The sequence below is a fragment of the Takifugu flavidus genome, chromosome 18 (genome assembly GCF_003711565.1).
Source record: "Takifugu flavidus isolate HTHZ2018 chromosome 18, ASM371156v2, whole genome shotgun sequence".
In the NCBI taxonomy this organism is placed as follows: Eukaryota; Metazoa; Chordata; class Actinopteri; order Tetraodontiformes; family Tetraodontidae; genus Takifugu; species Takifugu flavidus.
In genome coordinates this window covers 8,410,231-8,436,825 of record NC_079537.1, presented here as the reverse complement: position 1 = coordinate 8,436,825, position 26,595 = coordinate 8,410,231, and the positions used below count along the sequence as shown (strand labels likewise).

The window sequence follows — 26,595 nt, the reverse complement described above, 5'->3', positions numbered from 1 at the left end:
CAAGCTTGAATTTATCAGATGTGCAGCATCATTATCCAGTCAGGAGCGGGAATATTTCCCTGTGAAACAGGCCCTGACTGTACGCCTGAATGAGGGTGTCAAGCTAATCCGCTCGCTGGTTTCGGCTCTTTGAAACTAAATGGCCCTAATGGAGACCAAATGTAGCCAGTTTGGCTAATGGGTGAACTGGTCATTGCATCTACAATGGGAGGAGTTTGATTGGTATCGCCACGATGTGTATCGCGCAGCTGCACAGTCCATGTGCTGCGGGTTATGACGGTTGCAGCCCGGTTTGGAATGTTCCTCTGTGGCTGGAGGCCTCAGAATCCAGAGGACTTTAGAAACGCTTCACGCTCGGCGGAAAAATCCACCGACACATTTGTATCCCTCATCATGTCGGGACGTCTTTCCCAGCCGGACCGCCGTCAGCGCCTGACCGGCCGCGCCAAATTAATGGGAGCTTCTGGCGGGGAGAGAGTCCTCGGAGACCCCCGCTACAAGCAGATCGTATATTTCCCCCTCAGAAAAAGGCGTGCTGATTTACATTTATGGAGCACGGCGGCCGTACTGTATACAGTCCCAGCGCATCAGTAAAATAACACAAAATCTTCTCCCAGTGTTCAGCCGCTCTGCCATAAACTCGGCAGCAGACCTGCAGACGGACAAAGATGTCTTTTCTTTTTCCAATTCAAAACAACTTTCATGGTGTGTGGAGGACACAGCAGCATCCAGTTAAAAATACATGTTTTTGAGTGGACGGAGTCGTTATTCCTGCGCGTTTAACTGTAGCAGCAGAACCTGGAACGAAGGTGCCGCTGCACCTACGGATCCGTTTGCTAAACGTCTTTGTGGCCATGTTTGAGGGCAGAGTCATTTTATTGAGGCTCACAAATTGAGGGTTCCAGTTACTTTGCTCCACTTTTACGCGCTTCACTCCCACTGCCAGGAAATGAAGCACTTCGGATTTGAACCACTTTCAGAACTTCGAGTATATAATCTCATTTGGACCTGATAGCTGAAGCCCTAAACATGAATTTAGCCGGTATCGCTGCGCCTTCGGGCCACCTCTTTGTTTACTCTCGGTCCGAATGGGGGCAGGCCTTGATGAGGTGCGCCCCAGCATGTGCGACTTTGTCCTAATTCACATGCCCCTGAGCTGCAGGGGGAGCGAGCATAAAATATGGAGCACGGTGGAGGCTTGTTGTATCGGTAAGTTTCAGGTTTAGGCTGGAGAAGGTGACCGCCCTTGTGTGTGTGTGTGTGTGTGTGTGTGTGTGCGTCGCAGTGTTGTTATAACTGACATTCTGTCAAATTGTGCATCAGAGCCAGTCAGTCGGGGATGAAAAGACGCTTTCAGTGCAAGTGGAGGCTGGTTCTGCGAGGCTCATACACATGCATCAGTTCAGCTGCATTTAATGCAAAATTCCCTCCTTTAAATGAGAAGGGCAGTAAGAGTTTGACACTGTTACACTGAATTCATTAAATATTACGTCAATTTAATTGATACTTGACAGAATAAGAAAAAAGACCTAGCCTGTTACATTAGGCCCACCACCTATAAGGTCACGAAACCTTATACCTAAAGGTCTTTAGCGTTCCTAATGCATTTAAGAGGGACTGGAGGAGACAGGAAATCCACATTCCAACACAGTTTAACAGAAAGTGATTGGAAGTTGAGTGCAATGATTAGCAGTTATGATGTCATTAGAGCTTTGCCTACAATGGAGTCGAACAAAGGCCAATTTATGATGAGCAGACAATATTTGTCATAGATGTTTTTCAACATTCATCCATAATTTAAGTTCAATTATCTTGCAATTAAATATGAGTAGTACCCGCCATGTCCCGTAGGGGGCTATAGCCTTGGATTTTCTGAATAAAACATACTAATTCAGTATAACATTTCTCGAAAGGTTAAAGTTAAGTTCAGCCATGTTTTCCTGCTGTTCAGTCCCTGAAGTAAACACACAATGTATTGTGGTTTTCTCTGAGAACATTTTTACAAGCAGTTAGCAGGTAGTAACTCATTCCGTTCAGCTAACCTGGAACCTGTTTTTGTTTTTTGACAGAAAAGGGCTGTTTAGAAAACAGTTGCCAGGGCAAACGATCACATCTGCTGGTGTTAGCTTCGACACAGAGATGCTAGTTTACTCCCGCTGGTTTAATGCAGCAGCATGAACGTTGCCAGCCGTCCGGCGTTATTAGCCGGGACGACAGAGCAGTGAACGTGACAATTAACGCCCGCCGGAGGGGTGTTGTCAATGTTATGAGGTGAGTGACATGAGGCAGACCATGACTATAACAGGTGGAAGCAAAGGTCAGGAGGGAGCAGGTTTCTGCAAAGGTTCATTATTGAAGGTTTAGAGTGGGAAAGGAAATTCAATTTCCTCACTGGTCACTGTTAAACTGGCTACTGGCTGCACGGTAGCCCAGAAATGACCAGTCCGGGGGGAGGAGAGCTTCTGCTTCTCCTAGAGAAGGATGAGGTTCCTGTAGTCCCCATAGCATGTCCAGGCTCCTCGCTTCATGCTGTCCCTACAGCTGGGCTGATCAGAGCTTGCCTTCCTGCCTCCCTCCAACATTCTGAGCATCTTCTGTCACCAGCGCTAAAACCCGCGGCTCTGCTGCGATGCCCCGACTGGCTGCGCAGGATAAATAAACACGGCGGAATTATGATAATTGGTTGGTCAACTCCAGCTCCAGCGCAGCACAGAAGACACGCTCAATTAATCAAGTGTTTTACTCAGACCTCCTGTAATGAGCGGGACAATGAGCTTTAAACACCTGGAAATCATTTTCTTTATACCTTAAAAAAAGAAATAAATACCACCTTATTGCAACCAAAGTAGACTGGTTGTTGCACGTATTTGAGCTGTTGCCTGGCTGCGTCGAAGCTAATCAAGCCAATCAGTGCAATTTTTACGAGGCTGTGCCTGTTATCACACAGTAACTGGACCTTAAATCTCATTAAATGTATCTTCAATCTTGCGGAACGGAAGAAAGAAAAAGCCCAGTTGGAGTAGGAAATCCATTGATGGCTGGTCCAGTTTTAATTCACCTCATCAGTAAATATTAAAACAGTGGTTGCATCCGTTGCAGTTAGTAAACAAGTCTTCACCAGTGAGCGACTGGATGAATGAGGATCATCATCTCCGCACGAAGAGAAAGTTTCACATAGCTAGCATACATGTGTCTGTTTATGCTACCAAACCCTTTAATCGCAGGGTGGGGCTGTCAGTACTGACTCATACTGAACATACCAGAAGGTTAGCAATGTTTAGGAATGGCATTTATGCACACAGAACTCTTCGGAATTTTATAAATGATGCATTTATCACAAAGTGTCAATGGTGGGAATGACAGAAGAAGCCCAGAATTGAGAGTTGGGATTAGGAATTATAGAAGAGGTCTGGTCTGCAGGAGGTGAGGACACTGCCTGGATACTGGTGAGCTGGTTTGCTTCTGTGGTCTCTCTGTGTTCTCCATAGTGAAGCAATGAACAAGGACAACACCACATTCAATCTGGGGGCAAGAATTGGTCTCTCCGTGTCCACTCCTGTTCAGGACTTCTGGGTCTGGACTGATTGAGGAGACAGACCATAATGTCAGACCTAATCCATTTTAATCAACAATAACACACGGCCTCCCATTCCAGAGCGAGGCCTCAGAGCCTTCACGAGCTCCAGATTTAGATCTTACTGAGGACATGTAGAAATATGGCTTTGATTTATTCTGCTTTTATTTGGCCCAAATAGGGTCACTGGTCTCACTCCATTCTTCTTCTTTTATTTTTTTTACCCCTGCATCAATAAAAAGCACTTTGAAATTGGCCTTATTGCAAATGACAGTGATGGTTTCACTTAAAAAGACAGAAATTAAAATGTTTTTGAGACCTAAACTACGATTGGACTCAACAGTTATAAAGAGCACTTAACAAAATGTTCCAAAACAGGTGATGTATGCTTTTTTCTTTCATGCTTATTAGCTTGTCCTTGGACTGAGGCTAACACCATGTAAGACCTTCACTGCAAGAAAACATTGTGTTTTTCAAGCCTACGTGTAATGCATGCTTGTCGTGATGGATATTCCCATGGTTGCTTTAAGCTAGCATGGATGTGTCAGCAGCACACATTCAGAATGCTAGTGTTTTGACATTGTTCTGGCCTGCACCAACCACGGGATAGGTTAAGAGTGTTTAGCTGGGATGAATCATTCAAACTTTTTTAGACGAACTTGCGTTTTCAGATGCAGTGTCCAGGAGAACGCGTCGCTTTACCACTTGCTCTGAATTGGCCTCTTTGTGCGTCCTCACAGGTCCGGAGCATTAAGACCAGCGGGTGAGTCAGGATGAGAAGGTGGACTGTGGCTGCCGGCAGGTTTGCTATTTGTCTTGGCAGCAAATCAGAGAGATGCGTGGCATGGAGTGGAGGTAATGTGATCTGACGCTGGACACGGAGGCGATACCCAAGATACTTGTCTGCTTTGAGAGGCGTTCGGTCGGTCATCCCCATGGAGAAGGATTGGGCTTAGCCTACCGACTGCCTTTTTATTAAACCACCGCACTCCTCTTAGTCCTGACGAGATCTCTGTGTGTCACAACCTCCATCGTGAACCCACCCCCTGCAAAACTTGCTGCAGGACCCCCCCCAATGTTTGCTTTGGCGGTCGTGGCTGAAGTCCGTGAAAACAGATATGACGTGCTGTTATGAATGTGACAATATCAAGCAGCTCCTAAAAGAAATCAATAAAAGTGCTGTTCATGGCCCGACAGCTCAGGGGATCGTGTTTCGCGACCGCGGCCTGATTTTGCCGGGAGTGACAGGTACGCTTTTGTTATCACAGAGAGGACTAATCACCGCTGAAGCTACTGAAAGCAAACATGCTATTATATCACCAAAAAAACGCACACTGTTGCCGGCTGAGTAGCGCCAGGATCAACAGGGGGCTCTTTTACTGAGTGAGGATCAACCACGCGCAAATACATTAGGGCTCACATTTGAATTGGTCGGCTGGTCCGTTTTTACAAGTAAAGTTATCTTGGTTTGAAATTCTTATTCCAGGGACGAGGCCATTTATCAATGTCAGAGCTGCAACTAATTTAAAGCCCGTTCGCTGTAGGAAAACCGCACTCTGACAGCCGTCCGCAGCCGAGGTCGCTGTAGGGGGTCTCCTCGTGTACGGGATTGTGACGCTCTCTCATTCAGGTGTGAAACCCCAAGAGTGGCACAGCCAAGTGGACGCTGCCCAGCGCCTGCAGCGCCATGCTGTCTGCAGTGGCCCCCTGAGCCTCCCCGCCTGCTCCTGAAATAGAAGCAACCTCACACCGAGACACGAGTCCAAATCCTGCGCGCAAAAATTTGAATATGCGAAAGGGGCGGCGGCTCATCCATCAATGTTTTGTGGTGGGGCGACCCAACCTCTGAAAGAATACCGAAGGAATTCCTACAGGGTACAGGTGATGACCTCTAGGGTTCAGTAGGTCCCAGATGATCAGCAGATGATTCCCGTGTCATTCACCTCTGCTTCCTGTTGAGGAGCACAGCGGATATCAAAACCACACATGTTCCTTCAGTGCCCTGCATTCCCTGCCCCCCCTGAGGGTCAGATCCTGGCTTCTTCTGCTTCTTCCTGCTATTTACAGGTCAAAGGCGAGGGCCTGTGTTTCCCCACCAGGACTCATCTGGATCAGGCCTGAAAGCAGCATGAAGGGAAAAAGCAGTGGCAACTATGGTGCATCAAAACACGTCAGAGTGGATCAGACCTGGGGGCAAGTTAAAATGAAAGGGGCAGAGACAAGCGGAAGACCACAAGACCTTAGTCCATGTCGTAAAAAAGATGCTCTACTCCTCCTGACAGCATCCGCGTGCCTCCACAGCCACACGCTCCTCACAGTCGACATGAATGGAGGTTTTGACAGATGAAATCAATCTAAAAATCAGCACCTTGAAGCAAATAACGAGAATCTAACTGGATCTTGCGGCATTTTTCTCCGGCCTCATTAGTGTCATGGCTGATTTCCCCTCCAGGCTTGAGCCGGGTCCACTTCGGGGACCCTGTACTGTGGAAGCGGATCTGCAGAGTGAGAATGATGGGAGTCTTTTGACACGTGTGTAGTTTTACAGTGATGTGGCATGCATAATGCATGCGGCATTAACCAAACATTCACCACCGACTCCACCGGCCTTGTTATCTGCCGTCTGATTTGGGTTTTCTTACTGAGTTGGGCACTGGATCAAATTCCTGGAGGCCCAGCTTCATCCAGTGTGCACGCAGACACCCGAGCACACATTGTCCTTGATTTCCACTCGTAGTGTCACCGGGACATCCTGACGGTAAATGCCTGTTTAATTACTGCTGTGGCCAATATTGCTAATGCTCTCACGATTTGCCAAGTTGGTGGTGTCAGGATGTCTGTTTTTCAGGGTCGTCACATTATTGGATGAAACTACTGAGCAGTCACATTACCATACCCTGGTAGATCCCCGGATGATACCTTCTAGTCCCCAAAACCCTGGAAAAAAACATGTTTAGGTTTATGTGAAGAAGCTTTAGATGAAAAAAAATCCTTTTTTGTGTGGCTGATGCCCCAGTGATATATTATCTGTCGTGAGAGGGAGACAATGCATCCAACTGTTTCAATAAAAATTTATTTGATGTTATAAAATAAAACATTGAAAAGTGTCTAAATTGAACAATAGGAAAAAAAATACCGAATCCAAATTTGCTCCAGTGCCAAACTTCCTAAGATAATGAGTGTCTCTGTGGTACCGTAGCTGCCGGTGCGCTAATGCTTGTTTTACTCTTGCTTGTGTGAGATTACCCCGAGCGCACCCCCAGGCCTACGCCACTATTTACTACGCTGCAGTCAAAGCAAGTAGGACAGAAGTGAGAGCGGCAGCAACCATCCAACAAAAGGATAAACACAGGGGACCCTCCAAACCCCTGGACCCACGCCGCTGCCAAGCCCCGCCCCATACGCGTCACCAGTTACACTAACCACGAGTCTCGGCAAGTGGCGGTAGCGGTTTGTTTTAGCAGCACACATTTTGGGCCACGGGAACCCGACCCCGCTCGTGTTATGATTTTGTAGTCCAGTGCTAATTAAGCATAACAGGAACTGCAAAGCGCTGGTCCCGATGCGACGGCGAGGACAAGCAGAAAAAAGAGGTCTACTTATTCAGGACTGGGGCTAGCGTGTCCATTCCAGCGTTAGCTGTCAGCAACAGACTTGGTTAAAATATACACACAGTTTTATCACGCCAATGAAAAATAACCTGTTCTGTATTTCTGAATGTCATGTTTTGACTCAGGACACAGCTCCGAAAACATTTGACCTCTGAGAATGAATGAATGAATGAATGGAACAGTCTTAAAAGGTCAGATATGATAACAGTCTCATTGAGGAAGGTGGTGGGGGCATCGGCCTCCTTATCACTAAACAGTTCCTGTTGTTCATGCAGCCAGTACCGGCGGCGTGGGCGGACAGCCAGAACCTGCAGCTTTTCTTTATATGCCACACTTGTGGTGGCGTTTCCAGACTGGAGCCCTGCACAGGCTCAGCCTTTCAGCACCGGAGTCTCTGCCGCTCCGCTGTCCCGCAGCCTCCGCCAGCCTCCCTCCCATATCACCTCCAGAGAACGAAAGGGAGACATCGCAGCTGGACTCAAATCAAAGGCAAAGAGGAACAGAAGCGCTTTGATCTTCTCTCTGTGGGACCACTTCAAATACAGACAAAGATAGACACAAAAACCGATCACATAAATATAGTTCTGACTTTTAAAACTTCCTCAGAGATGCGATCTTTAACTGTTCTGTTCTGGGATATTGACACAAACGTGTTCCTTTGCAGAGAGAATTCTTATTTTAGATATTTCTCGTCACGTGTTAAGAGGTTATGTTTCCATGAAACTCTCATGTTTGCAGTATATCCAGAATATTGAAGGAAACAAAACTGAACCATCAAATCCAAATATATCTACAACACTGAGCCTGAGACTTGTGGAAAAAATCCATGTTGTTCCACCAAAAGGAGGTGTAGCTTCTCCAACACTCTTCTAAAAGGGTAGAAAATAGGAATGAGGTTGTAGTCTCGCTACTAGATGTCATCAAAGCTCACAAACTTGCGGGTCAATTGTTGCTATGTTGGGAATAATTTGAAGGTCGGCAATAGGTTAATAGTAATAAAGTCTTCTCCCCAGAGAACCCTGAACACTCCTGTGAGTCCTCTCAGTCATGTAGCCAACTTTCGGACCACGGGACAAATTTGTAAGTGTTTACCAAATTATTCAATACACGACCTCGGACCTGGATTAATATGATTTTTCTCCCCTGCTCTGGTGGCCTGGTCACGCTTTAACAATGGCCGAGGCCTGACTCACTCCAAGACACACAAAGGTCTGTGTAGGAATGCATCTTAGGCCGTGAAAGGCTCCTATGGCTGAGAGGTGTCATGTTATTTAATTACACACAGCTCACGACCCCTGTCTGCCATACGGGGGCCACCCCTGCGCCTTAGCCCGGCTCGATGCGGCTACCTTTGCAGAGAAAATATGAATATGAGCCTTTGTTTGCACAACTTTAATTAGGCCTTAATTAATATTGTCATCTCAAGAACAGGCCTCAAATCAGCCTGGTAAATTCAGGAGACAGTGTGTGTGGAGCGCAGCTCCATTTCCATACAAACTGACGTGAGAGATGATGGACGGAGAGGGAGACGTCCTCTCATTATGAAAACAGACTGAAACAGATACCGTTCTAAAGTGAGCTATTGCTAACATGACAAGACAACATCTGTTTTCACTGGGCCCCCGGGCCCGGCCTCCAGACCAAATTATGTTTTAATAAGGAACTAATATTTCCTCTTGGGCAGTGCTGCAGAGATGGAGAAAGGTTTTGTGTATCAGAAATGGAAACTGTTACTTGTTAAAATTCGGGGTTACCTTGGCGATGGCCTTGCCTTTGTCATTATGGAATTTACTGAAACTGAAACCATCTCCCGCTGAGGGACAGCTCTGTTTTCTTGTTGGGAGAATCGACACTCTACCTTTCCTCCTCTGCAATTAAACGGCATCGAGAGCGCTGAACGTGTTTACTCGCGCAGCGTTCTGGGGAGAGGCGGGACAGCAAAAAAGTGCCATAAATGTCAAGCGTGTAAATGAGTTCTGCGCTTGATTTTTGGTCGCTGGAGTCTCACTGCCACCTCACATTCTCATTTCCAGACACACAAAACCAGAAGTAGTCTCCAGGGCCGAGTGAACACCACATGAAGGATGCCTTTGTCCTCTGTGGCACCGCGCGCCCGCTAACAGTGCGGCCTTGGCGGCCGAACAGTGTCACCCAGAAGGCGTCGGCCTAAACGTGCCGGTGACTCTGACATCACTTTTTTTTTTTCTTAAAAAAGCGACATGTGTGGTTGCATGTACATGCCTCCCTGTTTGTGTTGACTGGTTCGCCATGCAGCTCGCGGTCTTGTTTGGCTTCGTGTGTGTGCGTCTGCGTAAGCGGCGAGTCGCAGTTTCCCCCCGTCGCTGGCTCACTTGAGAAAGGCAAGGTGGCGTTGTATTTATGAAGAAAGCATGAAATTTTCTGTCACTGACAGTCTGCCCCTATTAGAGCTGCGAACAGGCCCCAGAAAGGGCCACCTCCTGCAATTACGTGCGCACAGAGCGGGCTGCTTTCAGACTGAACACACGCGTGTAGATCCCAGAGATCTGCGGGACGCACAGGAATAAACGCCCTGCGCACCGGTGCAATCATTCTTTCCTAATGTTGTCTTAGCTATTTTACTGTTGCATTTGTGCCAGTGTCATACCTCTATAAAGCTGTCAGTGTCAGTGAAGGCCCCTGCAAGTCTGCTGGTCCGAATCCAGCTGAGGGCAAGAGGAGGCTGTTTATCAGTTTAGCCACCTTACTGATTCGACTAACGAGTCCCGCAATTCCTGGGTTCATGCAAATCTAAACTATGGGATTTTGGGATTTATCTGACGAGGTATGCAGTGTGTACATCCAGGATATGGACCATAATACTGTAGACTTCCCATGTGATGGACCTTGTTCGGAGTTCGTGGACTGTACCACGTTCTGTCGTTGGCATGCAGACGTGAGCCTGGTGGGAACCTCTTTTTCCAGAAGTCACATGTCATGTTTCCAGTCTGTTGGCAATGCCAAACCAAACGGTGAACAGTCTACACAGTACATGCAGCTGGTTCAGGTCCAGATTGTTCTGGGAATGGATCCACCAGAGAGCGTGTGTGTGTCTGTGAGCGTGTGTGTGTTTGGTATAGCCCATGTGTCATAATGAGTATGTATGGACATGCCAACTTCTGGTGCCCACATCCACCTATCCACTGAGGTGTAGGTGTAATATACATATCCCATCTGGGCCAACTCAAACAGCCGCTCACCCGCCTGTTCTCTCACAGGCTCAGAGCCGGACCAGCAGGCAGGACTGCTTCGCCCAGTAGAAAAACTAGAGTCCAGATACCACAGCACACCTTACTCGCTGTATCACAATGTACCACAGTGTAATGGAGGCCTCTCTGGACAGCCTTAGTCATTCGGTGGGTGGTTCTATTACAGAAAGTAATAAGTTTTAAATGAGGTTTTAAACCAAGCTTTTTCCCAGGCGATTGAACCCATGGCGCCGGTAAACAAAATGAAATAAAGAAAGAACCAATTCAGCCTCAAACATCATGTAGGATTGTATATAACACTGAAAATTTGATGCAGTCACTTTTCACTAAGAAATGTTAATGTTCATTAAAATTGTCAGTGTGTTTCCACCTAAATTACCGGGAAGAAACTCACCATCCCCGAACCAGTAAAAACTACCAAGTAGTTGGGTAGAACTTTCCAGATGATGAGTGGATCAAGTTTGCAGCCTTTTAAAATTTTTGCAAACTTCATTTGTCAGATGGAGCAGTAGGACAATACAAAGAAAAGAAGATTTCATGAATTAAGTTGCAATATTAGGAGAAATTGTTGAAATAAAGCAACAAGTAGAGTCTATAATAGACGCTTTTGGCTTACAGCATTAAATATGTGGAAAGTGTTTTTGTCTTAATACTGTGACTTTATCTCCATTGATTACTTTGTATTGATTTGTTTAGTTGCTCATTTTCAGCATGGCCCTGGTACACTGTGGCACATTAGCCTTTTGATGCTTTGTAAAATGAAGGAAATGAAAAGAAGCTGCGATTGTGGCTGGATGATCAGCTCCAGGCTCTTTTGAACTCCTCTTTCCAAAGGAAGAAATTTGGCGGGAATAGTTGGCAGGCGGAAAAAAACAATTAACCAAAAGTATCGAGTGTGAGTATCGAATGATTCCGTCACGGGCTGTGGAAGAGGTCAGAAGTGTCAGAAACGAGGGTGTGCAGGACAACACCGGCCCCTCCGGAGCTAAAGCCAAACACCTGACCTTCCCAAAAACATTCAGCGGGAGTTCAGATCGTAAGGATTTACGACAGAAGGTGAGAGGCTCTGGCACGGGTCCTACCCCATGACCGCCCCACGGGGATCCTGCTCTCCCTTGTGTGTTGACAGTGTTATTGTGCACGTGGACCCCTGAAAGATTGGGTGTGCTTCACTCCCAATTGTTCTGACCCCTATAAACCGTGGACCCCAGCTACCAGCAGGCTTTTCTGCATGGGTTTCCCACCCTTAAATGGATCTCTCAGGTAATGGGGCCCCTGGAAGTGTGCCTCCAGCGGACTACAGGAGCCCCAGGACTGGGTTCATTAACTCTGCATTGATAGCTGGAGCTTTGAAAACGTCCAGCAGCAGCAGGGATAATGTGACTCAATGAAAGGTCCCCAAAGACCAGTTCTGGCACTGGGAAATAGGTTTTTACGGTTATAAAGGTTTATATCCGCTTCGGTTCTGAAAAGGCTTTCAATAATTGCTATTAATCTTTATTTTATCATAACAAAGGGCTGTTTTAGTTGGTTCTGGTCCTCATTATAGAGAAAGCGGTGCTTCAACAGCACGTTTGACAGTGGCTTGTTTACCCAAGTGACACTCACACAGTTTTTCAACCATTTCTCACTGCTGGGCCACTGGTCCGAACAGAGTTTTGTAGGACCGGCCCTGTCCTCAGGCTCCCGCCTGACCCAGACGTGATTGATGAAGGCCCGCGTGTGCTGGGCCCTCCCAGGTGAGCCGAGCCGCTGAAGGTGCTGTGCGATAACATTGGAGCTGTCCTTCTTGCCACTGACCCGCCAGGAGCCTCATTCATCACGTGCGGGACGGTGTTCACGGCACAGCGGGGTCTGAAGATTTGGGCAAGTGGAATATTCCAAAGAGTTCTCATTGGTGTCAGAGATTTAGCCTCTCTGGCTCTCTTCAATGATCCCAATGAGCCTTTTGCTCGCTAAAAGGTCCAAATTAATGCTGAGGCCTCAACATCTGCATGTTTGAGGTGCTTTCATCTCCAAGAAAGAACGGTTAGTAGCTGTAATTCTGTTACTCATGCCCCTGATTCTCTCTCTTTTAGCCCCCCTGCCTCGGTCATAACCAAGTTGATGTATGTTGAGCCCTAATGGACACTCACCGGGAGAGACCAGTTCAGTCCAGGTCCGGATGGGCTTGCTGGCAGAGGAACCTCGTGCTCTCACTGGGCGCCTCTGTTTGCCTGTGATCGCGTTCGATACACGGGTTCCTCAGGTCGTCCCCGCGCAGCGATTATCGCCTGAAAGGATGTATTATACGTGTAGGTGGACTGTTGCTGCGGGTCAAAACCGCAAATCACACCACACACAGCAGCGCCTTCACAAATTAACCTTTGGGCTGCAATTTAAATCACCGCGTCTGGACGAAGGAGGAGCCTTTTAACAAATGTCCACCTGGAATTGTTTTCATAAGTTTGCATGTTGATATTTTTCATTTTACTGCCTGATTTTTATGGTTAAAACCTGCCAAAATGTCCCACAAAAAGCACACTTTTCTGCTTTTTTGTTCAGTTCTCCCTCGCGCTCTCTTCTCCTGCACCGTTACACGGCTCTCCAGTAAACAATGCACGTATTGTTCTCAGACAACAATGACCTGGCTGTTGCTGTGTTGATCTTGGTGATGCATTTGCTCGCCACAGCCCTTTGTAAGCACAGGACGCATGTTTCATGTTCCTCCTCTTTAATTAGGCCGGACTGGAAAACCTGACCACTCTGCCTGTTTTTTTTTTTTTTCGGCGAAGGCCTGCGGAAAGGCGCGCGTGTGTGGCGAGAAATGAATGCGTGCGTGGCCCCTCGCTACAGTACCTGCGAGATTTATAACCATGCCTAAAACAGAGCTTAACTTCAACGTCTGGCAGCTGGTTACCAAACCAGCAATAAACACACACACACACAGGTTCCTTAACTCTTGAAAACTAACCAAAATATTTTCTGTGGCGACAGCCTTGCCGAAGCTTGAATAAGGCCGTTCATGCTCGTTTCACCAAAACTGTGCCTCCGTTTGTGCAGCAACAGAACACAGATTCAGGGACGGAGACAGGACGACAGGACGGCAGGACAGTCTAAACATCAGGCTGCTGGAGGCCGAAAGGTGCTTCATCTGATGAATAAATCAGGAACACGTACGGCGAGATGAAGATGAAGATGGAGCCTCTCACAGTCCTGATCGGACCAACTTTTTTTTTTTTTAAGGAATTGGAGCAGGAATGAGGGTTAAGGAAAATTTGTACTTTGGGCAGGGCCGACTAGGAAAATTGCAAGGACAAATGCTCAAGAGCTGCAACAGCAATTGTTCGTGTTTTAAGAGTATTTATGTCATTTTAATTCTTATTCATCGCTTCTTATGATCATATGTGAACACCATCATCACCAGCAGTTAGCAACATCTAAAATAGTTTGCTAGCTTATCATGCTAAATGTTTCACAGTAACGTGTAAGTAAATGTACATTTAATCCCACTTTCTGGATTTATTTTAATACACTTTCCAGTAAAAGGAAATAAAGTCTGTCGACGCCACACAGAAATGATTACAACTCCAGATATGAGATGATTTTTGTGGATTCTTACATATTGCATGAAGAAAGATGAGTTCATGTCTCTTCGTATGTGGATGTGAAGTTGCATGGTGACCATTATGATCCATGAAAACATGAAAAAAGCCACATGTATTGGATTTCCTTAAATACAGGCGGCAGTGAGAAGCTGCAAGCGGCGCTGTCGGCCCAGCGCACGTGTTTATTTGAAAAAGGACGTTTCAATATTGTTTTATTTCCATATACTTGTGGACTTGGCTCAGCAGGTCAGACTCTCTTTCCCTCTCTCAGCGCTGAATCGAGAGCCTGGATTCAATTCAGGTCCTGTAAGAGTCTCCAGCGGGACAATGCGGCTGAAAGGAAAGCTGTGATAAGAGAATCTGTGTCCCCTCATCCAAGTTAAATAAGCGAAGGGCTGGCACGCGTTATTTTTCAGCTTTCATCGAGCATCAGGCCGGGCCGCTGGAAAAGCTGTGCAGGCCGGAGCAAAGGCTCCCGTTTTCTCGCAGGAGGAAGTTAGAGCCTCGATTTTTAACTGTTTTTCATGGGCAGTGGCCAAATCGGGAATTTGGTTATTGCTGACTGTGCAGCATTATCGATCACTCAACCAGAAGATGAATTTCTTTTTCCTTTTTGTTTCGTGTGGATGTAAAATTTTACGTGTGGTCCCCTCAATGACTGAGAAACAGGGGGCGAGTGTGGGTTACGTATAAGAGCACTCCTGTGTCTGGATGCGATGGGAGGGACAATTTTCTATTCCTCCTTAAGTAAATAGTGCAGATGCAGTCAGTATTAGGCTCCATCACGATCTCAGGCTGTTGCTAATGGAACCAAGATCTCGACTGGACGTCACAAGCGCCGTGCTGAACAAAGAGGTCCTTTCTGTGGCGCTCCAAGGTGCTGAAAAGCCTGGCGAGGGCGGCAGGTCTGCTCGGAGTGGCGATATCATGCTGGGTGCGATAAACTAAATATCAGAGACAAAGGTGAGGCACGTTACCCACACTGGGCTCCCCGAGTCCTCTGCTGTGGGATAAAATGAATAAATTGCGTCACAATAGGAAACAGAGCAGCGCAGGTTAATGAAGAGCCTGAATTTCTCAAGCTTGTTAGCAATTAGCAGGCTAATTAAGCAGCTATGCCCAAACCTGGAGAGCCAGTGATTTCTGCCCATTTTCCCTCCAGTGAATGATGGGATCCGAAAGCCGACGCGGCAAGGCTTCATACCTCATTTATCCTCATGTGCCAGATTGTTTTTGCATCATGTGACGTTATAATTCAGAACACATGGAGCCACACATGGGGAGCGGTGTGCCAGGGACTGAAAACCCAGGACATCCGAGGTCCTACTAAACAGCGCAAGCCCAAAATCTAGTCCATATTTGTACTGCAAACAAAACTGTGGTGTTCTGTCAACTCTCGTCGGGTTTATGTGGGTGCGAAGCTGTGGAGGGTTAACCAAAGGCAAAGCTCAGGGTCATGTGACAGGACCAGCGGAGCCTCTGCAGCGATCCTTAGCCACCACATACAGTCAGCCTTTTACACCTCATGTGTACACAAAGGGGAACTTATCTTGGACCCCCTCGCCCTCTCCCACAGATTCCCCCCCCCTCCCCGTGGCCCCCCATAATAAGCCGGGTGTTGCACGTTAGCATCCCTCCTCCTTGCCAAACAATTGCGACTGGCCCAGCAAAAGAGACCGCCGAAGTTCTACGTGAACCTGCCTGGTTTCGTGAACGAGGGTCAATCCGTGCACTTAGATCAGGGATCGAGACGACAAGATTCACAGCCGTGACCTCCGGATGGCCCCCGTCTCTCCTGTCTGAAGTCTGAAATCCATCTCTCTCATTGTGTCTGAGCTGCGCCGGCCACATGTGCTGCATCTGTCACCATCGGCTGCCAGTGTAAAATGTTACGTTTCCTCTGGCTGTGCCTTTACAGAAGCATGGAGGCCACACACAGCCAGCATGGATCCCAAGATCAGGGTAAATAAACCAAGGGAGACGTCCCGGCAGGACGTGTGGACAGAAAACAATGCGGGTTGAGTGAAATAAGGCCAAATCCGTTCAGAGGTCAGGAGCAATTTTTCATCCCCAAAGAAAGTTGTCATGGAAACTATGATTGCGCCTACTGTATAACTAATGCCATCATGAGGGGAGGGTGCAGGTCACATCCTGGGGGTCAAGAACCACCATTTATGTAAAAGTACAACGTTTACGCCTCGGTTTTACCAGGGTGACAGCACAGAGTGCCATTTGTCAAAGGAGAATCAATGCAAAGGTTAATGCTAACGGCGTTAGCCCTGCAGCTAAAGTTTGCTGTCTGCATTAGCATCATTGTAGACAGCAAATTTTAGCTGCAGGTTGTGTTGGTCCACTCAACTTTCACACTAGCATACTCGGCTACTTTTAAAGCTTCCGATTATTTTGGGTTCATTGAATAGATCTGGCCTTTACAGAGAGAAACTCCTGTAAACACAAACAGGCTGGGTCCCCAGAATGTCACTGTTCTCACTTCTTACAGTATTCCAGAGCAAAGCGAGCTATCGTCACCCAGATTGAGAGTGACAATGCTGACGTTTTAACAGCTACGTGCTCCTGAACGCACTTGCCTAATCTGTATTCCTAAGCGGGATTTCCCTGCGAACTACTCCGTTGCCTGTGGTCCTGCTGTTTGTTGTCGTCCGTTGCTGCACATAGACTTTAAATAAACACGGCTTTGATAAGCTGGGGGCCAGACGGCGACCTCTGACATGCAGCAGTTCTGATCGGGGCCCCGGGCCGTGAGGTTCACCAGGTGACAGCAGCGTAGCTTTAAATTAGCGTCCTCTCCCTCTCTCTCTCCGTGGCGGGAGGACTGTAAACACTGCAAGTGGATCTTTGGCCGGGGGGGTGTTGACTGTTCCGAGGGCAGAGGTTAAGAGGTGCAGGGTGTGAGGAAAGCCGGCACGCACTTATTATCCATCTCTTGTGAAGCGGATTGATTTATTTTTGCCGTTGGGTATAAATTTTCATTTCCTATCCGCTCAGTTACCTCCCAAGTCCCAGCGAAAAACACTCCTCCTCTGCTTTAATTCAATACACACTCCGTAAATTGAAGCAGTTTCCGAACCCGCTCGAAAGTAAATTCAAGAAAATCACTTTATATAATGAAAATATTTTCTCCGGAGGCTTATTGCTGGTCGACGTGGCCAAAGGCGCAGCCAGCCAGTGGCAGTCTGAGGCTTCTTTGTAGCCCGTCGAACATGCACCAAACCACAAATTATCATTGGAGCGGGTCTCCTGCGCCATATCCAGGCCCGCCCCGGCCTCCTTGAAAGCTCTGGATTTATGGCACGAATCCAAATAAACATTTCTGTGGACGGGGACGCGTCCCGGCACGTCAGACCCGCGCGAGCGGCAGCGAACCTCCTGGATGAATCTTAAATGGACGAATTTATGGACTCGCCGTGGTTCCACCTCTTACCTGCAGCGCTCCTCTCCCTCGGCCACTTCCCGTTGTCACCGAGTCTTTGCTCGTTGCAATAAACTTTCTTTTTTTTCCCCCTTCGTGGTAAATGAGGTGTGTTATAAAGTCAACATGGCAGAGAAAGGTTTACATTTGCCTCTCTGTAACTTTGGCCGCGTACAGTAGTCGCACTTGTGCAGGTCGAGCGCTGAGTGCAAATCTTTCCAGAGGTCCTCCATCATCTGTGACCCTCTTCCAGGGTGGGATTGCTAATTTTAATATTTCCTTGCCCGTTCAGGAATTAGGAGCATTTCTCAGCTCAGCTCAGTGGTTTTGCGAGTTTTTACAGACTATTAATATCAGGATGTCTGAGGGACTCTGTGTACTCAAACACAGTCGCTTACTCGTGCACTTAATCCTGCAGGTACAATGTTCTCTAAGTCAAAAATGAACGAATACGCAGATAAATCGAGAGATTAGAGGAGTTGTGGTTACATAAAGAGTATCACACGTTTTGATATCGAGATTCAATCACGATGAATGGCTTTTCATTGTGTCTCACCAGCTCTGGTGTCTCGATAATAAAGTAAAATTTGAATCTTTCAAAAGCTCAAAGCTCGTATCCTTGATGGGACCAGCTGGTCTGGAGGTTCGGAGACTCTGTCGGTCTGTCAGCGGTACATTGACGAGGGTGGTTTGGTACCAGCTGGACGTCGCCGATGTCCTTCAAGACAAATCCTCACCTAATGTTCAGTTCCTGCTGTTGTGGCTCTCAGTGAGATGGTTCCCAAATATTCCCTCCATCGGCCACCATTGTTCCGCTTGGTCCGGCTTGATCCAGAACAGCGATTCGAATTGTGGGATTTTGATCCCTTGCGTGCGCTGCTGGTCTCATCAAATAACAACATGCAACGTGCCGCTGCACCTCTTGGTTTTGCACCTTCAGCAGCCGCTGATGCTGATAAAAACGCTGCGAACCCAAACCCAAAGGGGCCGCTCAACATGGCTAACCGGACCGTGGGAACACACGTACCTGGACCTGCCTTCAGAGACGTTTTGGTTCACTTTCACCACAACGTTTCAGGCGAGATGCTGCGGCTGGCGTTCAGCGCTGGTGACGTCAGTAATTTGTCGCTCTGCCGACACATCGTGATTTATGTCTTTTCCCATGAAGCCAAGAGCACCCTTGGCGATTCTTTATTACACTTAAAGCCTATTACTGTTAAATAAAAGCAGTTACAACATAATGCAGGTTTGGAAAAGAGCTGCAGGTCGCGAAAATATGGAGAGTGTGTGTTATTAAGAGTAATGTTTATATTATTTTACAGCTCGCCTTGAGGAGGGGAAAGATTTCCACTCACAGCCGGAGTGATGAATGCAACTAATTGCCTTGTATTTTTAGTTTCTTTGGGCTCACCCGCACAAGAGCAACTGTCCCTGTTTGAAAAGGTTATTTTTCTCCTCCAGGATGTCTCTGCGATATCAAATCCGGTGATTAATTTCAGCAATTACCCGAGCCGGGGCTGATTGCCGACCCGGCTGTGGTTGTGTATTTGTCCAGAGGGTGATTCGCAGACAGACGCCCGTGTAAAGGCCACCGTGGTCGCTCTCTGAGGGCACCCGGGGTGATGACACGCCGCGTCCATCAACCCAAACCTGGGCGTCGGGCTCAGGACGTACCATCTCTGCCAGCCGAGCCTGTCCGTGCTGACGGCGCCGTACCAGCCGCGAAGACAAGAGCAGACAAAGATCCCTTTTAGCCGATACCGACACACGCTGCGTTTAAGTGCTGAGGGATCGTCCGCCACCGGGGATGAAAACCAAATAAAGTCGGCAAGTTGGCACACGTGGGTCCTGATTGAGGATGTTTACGTGTGGATAATGATTATTTATGTGTCAGCGTGTGTCTGTGTTGAGCTGAAGACGCCCTTTCGGGTGACAACTGAGTGAAAAGTAACGAGGTACAGAAATCACCCACTTAAAGTGATGTCTCAAAACAAACACTTTACAACACGACGGTGAAACGTTAGCGTCACGTTCACCTGTGTTTCCTGCAGCTAATGTTCCAGCTAAAGGACACACGAATGCATCTTCTGAGATGTTTTTCGTCTCAGTTTGAATTCATGAATCAAACGAGGCATTCGTGCTAAAATGGCTAGCATTAGCACCGGTAGTCAGAGTTGTCTGTTGACTTTTTAATTGCCGGGTTTTTGATTAATTGTAACTTTAACATGTCGTTCTAACCTCAAGCGTTGAGTGTTTTCTGCCAAATAACAGCTGGATGATTTGTAGCGGTTCAGATTCCATTTCAGTGTTTTTTAGTTTGTTTAAACATCTCCGTAACAGGGTTGAGTTGCCATGACGAAACTCTCTCTCTGTACCCTGAGTATTACCAGAAGATGCTGAATGTCAAAATTAAAAATCACCCCCGGTGATTAAAAATTACACATGAATTCTATAAACAACAGATTACATCATACGAGGACCTGTAATAAACACTTTGTGTTACTGAGGCAGGATACAAACACTTCAGAATGGAAACATCTGTGAGACGGGAACAAACTCCAGATCCAAAATTTAGGGAACTTGAGGTGGTTTATTACAAACAACGTAGGTCAGAGAAAATATTTACGATTTTCCTTTGATAGCACCTTCTGATCGGATCCTAACGTCAGATCTAAATGTAATTGTTCACATAATAATATCAAAAAACATTTTTGTCACAACCCTTAAACTTTGTCAAACTTCAAATATTGTTTGCTTGTTGTTTGTTTGTTTGTTTGTTTAACTCAGTGTCGCATAAACAGTCTATTCATTTTAGAGGAGGGAGAACGTGAAAGGCCGTTTTGTTTGTGTTCAGCCATTGAAGATAAGGTTAAAGGTTGCCATGGGAGCCTGCTGGAGCTAGACTCCAATTTAGAAAAACCACAAAGTCAACACAGCCGAGGGAGAATCAATTAAAAAAAAAAAAAAAAAGTTGTGACTGTGCGGCTCGTAATCACTAGTCAAAATATATAAACGGCTCCATGGATACGGTGACACATCGCCATTAATTCCCATCAGTTGGAGTAAACCATCACTCAGAGTCACGATGACACATTTACAGTATATAAGGCGAAACCGTCACCGCGGCAGAAACCGTATCCTTTTATTTACCCCAGGCGAGGTCGAGGGCTGCCCGTTTCCTCTGTGTTCGTCACAATAAGCTAATCTTCGCTCCCCATCGTCTCTCCCATGATTTCAGATTGTGATATGTGAAAAAAAGGAGGCTTTTATTCTTGCAAAATATTGACATTTTCATCCGTATTATTGAATCTAATATAATCCAACACATCTGAGACAAAAAGGCTTCGCCTGTATTTTTCTAACCCCTCCTGATATCAGTCCGAACAAAACCGTCAGAGTAGCTTCGCCGCGTCCGAGTGTGTGAATGTGGCAGCTCTGCATGTGCGAGTCTCTCTGTTTTTCTTACCTGGCAGCGATTAGCCGAGCTGAACCCGGCTGTTATCGATCAGAATGCTGCCCGGAGAGCAGATAGATTCCTCTGAAACAGGCCGGCGTTTGTTCTTCGTGGCGTGGTGTCCCCGTCAGTGATGCTAGCCAGGATGAACCCCTCGGTCACCGCCACGTCTGTCCGATCAGTTCGCTCTGGAATAATGCTAGCTCTCACTTATGTTATTAAAACGAGGAGCGGTGGCGTCGGTGTTAGCTTGGGTTCTGTGACGTTTCCTGTGACGGTCATGCTGAGGATCGACACGGTCACGCCGATAAATCTGTCGTCCAAAAGCTCTGCTGAGTACGACGTTTAATAACGTTTATATATATGATTTGATACCACAAACCGCAGCTCTGTCCATCTATTTTGTTCCCCAGCGGATGTTTTCATATGCGTTCTCTATTGTCACCTCTAGGTGGCGCCAAATCTCAGACACAAACCTTAAATCGCTTAAGAAAGATGAATTAGATGTAAATTAGACATTAGATGCACCCCAGCACCCAGACCAGTCATTCCAACTGTTTACAGCGATACTGGAGGTGAGAATTCCTCCTTCGGCGCTCCGGTACCTGTCCAACAACAACTTTTCTGAGGTTGCTGCAGCGCCGCGGCCTGACGCACTGATTACAGGCGCCGATCAGAGTGAGGAAAGCTGCGGTTTCATGCCGAAGCTCTGAGGAATCCATTGTGAGCTGCATGCGTGCGCAGACCCGAGTGGCCTCACATGAGTACATGCCAGCATTCGAGTCATGGATGCAGACCCAAGGTTTGATGGGATCGTCCAGAGGGCTTCAGAACATCTCCAGTCACATGTCACCTGGCTGACAGGCGCGTTACGGGGGGGGGGGGGGGGGGGGGGGTGTCCGGAGTGTCATGACGTGTTCCGTGCTGCTGGAGACACATTGTAAACTCTATCGGTCACCCAATAAATCCTGCTGGAGGGAAAACAAAACACAAGATATACGAGCGCTTAATGACGGTGGTGCTGCAGCGGCCCGAACGGGTCCAGGTCCGGGGGGGGGTGGTCCGCTGGGACTGCCCGCTTGGAGGGTACCAGCCTGCACAGGGGGCAGACACAAGGCCCCAGTCACAAGGGGTTAATTGTAGGTGTTTAAAGAGCACAAGTCGTTAAAGGGCCGGTGGGTGGAAAAGCTTCTATTTATACCAGCGGAGGTAATGAGCTGAAATTATTCTGACCGGCAGAGATGGGATGTGACCGCGGAGCGCTGGTGGAGGCTCCCCGGCCTCCGTCGCACCCCTGAGAATGTTTTCAGTCCAAATACAGGCGCTGAAACGCAAGATCGCTAATTAATTCCCATTTACATACGACCAGCTGTGGTTTCCTCTCAGCCATGGCGCCTAGTCCTGAAACCGGCGGCCTGATTGATTGATTGATTAACAGTTCCCTTGATACAACAATTATACTGAAATTAAGATAATGGGCCTCAGATGTTGTGTTTTCATTACTGATATTTATATGAACACACATAAACACTAACATACATGCACCAGGGTGAGTGTTTCGTTTTTAATGATAAAATTAGAACATTTTCTGTCATTAAAGATCAGTTTTATATTGAATGAGTGGTTGAGTGGCCACTAGGGGGAGCGGTTCCCCATAGATCGACCGTGTGTTATGCTAGTTATAGAAATAATGCACAGATATTTCAAGCAATCAGAAGAATAAAAGAACAACAATAACATGAATTAAGAGTTATCTTAAGAGCTGCATCATTTAATGAACTTTTATCTAGAATATTAGCATTTTTATCAGTTTCAGTTTAGCATTAACTTTAACAAATCCTGTGCTGTAACTTCTCATCGCTGAGTGGTTCTGCAAAAAACAAAAATAAATAAATAAAAAATTAAAGCGTTGCCGTCTTCTCACTTAACAAAACATGCTTTGTGTATCCTCCCGGTCAGCGGGGCGTGGTCCCTGGCCCGGTCTGAAGCTGCTTTAGAAGGACATTGGAAGGAAACCAAGTTGGAGGACGTCCACAGGGAAGAGCCTGTGGCTGCCAGGAGCTGATCAGCGCGAAGGCGCCCGTAACCGAAGAAAAAAAGAAAACAGCAAAACGATCTTCCCGCCAAAGTCATCACGCAATTCCTGGAGAGGGCGAGAATGCCGAGGGAAGCGGCCTCTCCGAGAGTTGTTCTTAAATTATCGCTTTAAGTCCTGTCGAGGGACAGGATAGAAGGACTCGGCGGAGAGATGTCTGTCATCCAGGCGGCGTTTTCCCTTTCGCTCACGTTACGCAGGCTGGAGCAGCGTTCCGCCTCTTCGTCACTCGTCCCGTCAACCCCGGGTGGGTGGGAGAGGCCTCGGTGCCACGGCGTTGACGGTCGCCGGGCCTTCGCTTCGCTGTCTGCATCAACGCCGACGGTACTTACGCCCTCCGGGGCTAAATCATCCAGAGGGGTCGATCCATCACGGACTCATCCGTATTGTTGCGTACGGTTGGCTCCTTCGGCATCGCTGATTAAAACGTCACCATCCCGGCACGTATTTAATGATGCGCGCTTTTGATTTACGTAGGAGAAGAGCGTCCCGAGGCAGACCCAGCAAAAACGCTGATTCACTGCCTTTGGGTCAATATTCTTCTTGGCTCTTGTCTTTTGGGTCGTGCCTGGTTTTTTTGCGAGGATTCCAGGGCGACCCTCTTCCTCTGCTCTGTTCAAATGTTTCAAACTCACATAACAACCCGTCTCAGCTCCGGATTCCTCCAGAGAGTGAGCTGCTCACGCGATGATCCTGCGTAAATTATGATGTCCTTCGCTGCATTTAATTACCAACCAAAACATTGAATTCGTTCAGCAGACGGCCTCGGAGATCAATCACGACCATGGGGTGACATCATGCAGGACAGTAACTATGATCAATGACGCCCTTTCATCCCATTAACTGGAATTCTGCTCAGTGAAATATTGCAGTTAAAAGCAAAACCTGCCGACGAGCCGAGCACCTTCTTTACCCAGCATCCTTTGCTGTATTTCTCATCACAGCTAAACCTCAAGGCCTCCGTCTCGTAACCACGGACGTTCGACATTTGTTGGGATTTAAAGGATTAAAAAAAACAAAAAACAAACCCAACACCGCCTCTTTCATCAGGTGTTTTTCCTACAGGAACCGAACGGGACAAAGGTCAAGACCTCTGGCACTTGAGGCCTTTTATACTAAATAAACCTGGCGAAGTTGATCACGCCGATACATTAATGCGATGCTGGATCCTCCAGATTTATTCTTCGAGGAATAATCTGCAAATGAAGCCTCGTTTTCTCCAAGAGTTGATCCGCTGGGATCTTCTCCTTTACGGTGCAGATGACCACCTGCAGCACCTCTGTGTCCAGTACTGAGTGTTGTTATCAGAAGAGCCCAGACACAGTTGCAGGACTGACTCCTATTATCACAAGTGCTGTCAGATATCCCGTTGCAAACTTCCAATCAACCAGAGCCGTTGCAGAGCGGCGTCCCCCTCATAAAACATCGGTAAAGGCCCTCTTTCATCAGTAATTGATAGGCGCCTGCTTCGGTTCGTTGGCCTCGTGTCACTGCTGCCAGTGTGTGTTGGTGGGGAGTCGGTGGAAACAAGTATGTCATAACCAGAGAGTGACACACACGGCGTGCTTGTCAGGATGACTAATAGCCCGGGGCAGCAGGTCTCACTGTGGGGCATTAACAATCAGCCAGGCCGCTGCTTGCAGCCTGACAACCGGCCACATGACTCGGATACACGTGGGTCAGCTGCACCATGATCTTACCAGTGCCTTTGTCTGAAGCAGCACTCAAACTGATTTAATCTGGTCAAACCAAAACTATGCTAATCTTGCAGTTAGCAAGCGGCTAGCTTCGCGCTTTCTGAGGCGAAGGCTGTAATCTGATAACCGAAAGTGGCTCTAAAACCGACTTGTATTTAAAGACACTTAACGCTTCAGATCAAACCACACGGACCATGAAGTCTGTCCGCCTGGACGGGGGATCTTTATTTGACATGCGGCTCAGACGCACTTCATCAATCCAGGGTGACATTTACACTCCCACTCACCCACGGACGCTCCCAAACCTGGGCAGGACCTGCAGCCGGACTTTGGCTCTTCTGGATGGTTTTAAACCTTTTATTACTTACATCGTGTGTATCAAACGCTCACACAGGACTCCATATAAAAACACAGAAACAAACACGATTTCGACTGATTTGGATGAAACTTTCTGAGGTATTATCCTATTATAATCATCATGACGCTAGTTGCTGTGCCTGTGTTAAAAAACAGGCGTCACAGCCCCCCCCCCCCCCCCTTGCCCACACCGACCCGGTGACGTCTCTTCCAATCAGGCCCACTAATTTGCACATGGGTGTGAGGCTGGATCTCGGGTTCGTTAAAGCGGTGTTAACAGCCAATTACCCGCCAGCAGGAGTGGCGGGTTTTTATGTCGCCCTGGAAGACGAGCGTTTTCCAGCCAGGTTTAATTTTCCAGGTGTGTTAAGTTGTTTTAATACGTTTCGGGCAGCCAGCCGTGCCCACCCTGTAAACAGTCATGTAGAATGTGTCAGGACAATAAAAATATGGACCACCGAAAACACGTGAGGAGGCAGAAGAAAGTCAGTGGGTGCCAGCGGCGGCTAGCACTAGCACTGACGGTACCTCCCCATTCCCCAAACTTTGATATAAAAATACAGATAAATGTGGACAAAGTTAGCCTCAAAACCATCAGTATCAGCGTCCTTTACAGGTTCGTTTATGGTTTTAATGCACCTCCACCAGGTGGAAAAGGTTCATTGAAGGGATCCAGCTTGTGTCCCTCTGCCATATTTCTCCCGCTGGAACTTTTTTCCCTCCATCCTGGAGGCGAAGTCCAAACCAGTCCAGGAAAAACTCAGCGTGATTAAGTGGTTTTTATTTAACCCAGATGAACAGCGGGAGCCAAACGAGGGCTCCAAACTTCCTCGGAGTCACGTGACTGGACGTCAGCGGACGGCTCACATCGTTTATCCTCCATCTGCTGTTGCTGAGCAGCGTTTAACTTTAATCATTACTGGAAGCTCAAGCTTTCTGATCAAAGAAAACACGTTTCGCCGTCACATTGAGGGACATTTTCAACCTTTATGCCAAATATTAAAATAAAAATCCAAGGAAGAAAGTTTGGTTTGAATATTATTGTAGTATTAAAAGATATTATGCATAATTATGGAAATGCCTTCTGCTGGTGGTATTTCCCTCTGAACTGACAGATCTGGGACATTCTGTCTCTTGGCCTCAATCTCCACGTCTGCAGTGGCCTTAATTCATTGTTCTGCTGCGTTAGCATGTCTGCGGCATTTTTTTTTCTTTTTAAAGAGCGGAACATTTCATGTATTTATGCAAAAACAACAGATTAGCATATCAACGCGGCCCGCGCTAGCTGGTTTTTCAGGGTGTCTGGAGGATAAAGTGGGTTTTGTTTCCTGTGGTTTTTCTGAATGAACTGATGTTCCTGTATGTGGGCAGAACGATCTTGTCTCTACCTGTTGGACGGCAAAAATTCCCACATTCCCGCTGCTTTGCTCACGCAGATTCACCCGGAGGAAGCTGGTTTGACTCTGGTTTTATATTTTGTGCCCAACAAGACTCGGGCGTGACGCGAGGTTACCAAACAGCCGCGTTCATTTATCGTCTCTTTAGATAATTGACTCTGAACAG

The 26,595-nt window shown here is 47.3% G+C and overlaps 1 long non-coding RNA gene across 1 annotated transcript; it reads left to right on the top strand.

Moving 5' to 3' along the window:
* The first annotated feature begins 1,073 nt into the window (after positions 1 to 1,073).
* Positions 1,074 to 13,674, top strand: LOC130514843 (uncharacterized). The gene is made up of 3 exons (XR_008947074.1): positions 1,074 to 1,209; positions 4,315 to 4,429; positions 13,455 to 13,674. It is a non-coding gene; the product is annotated as an uncharacterized LOC130514843 (long non-coding RNA).
* Positions 13,675 to 26,595: the final 12,921 nt, after the last annotated feature.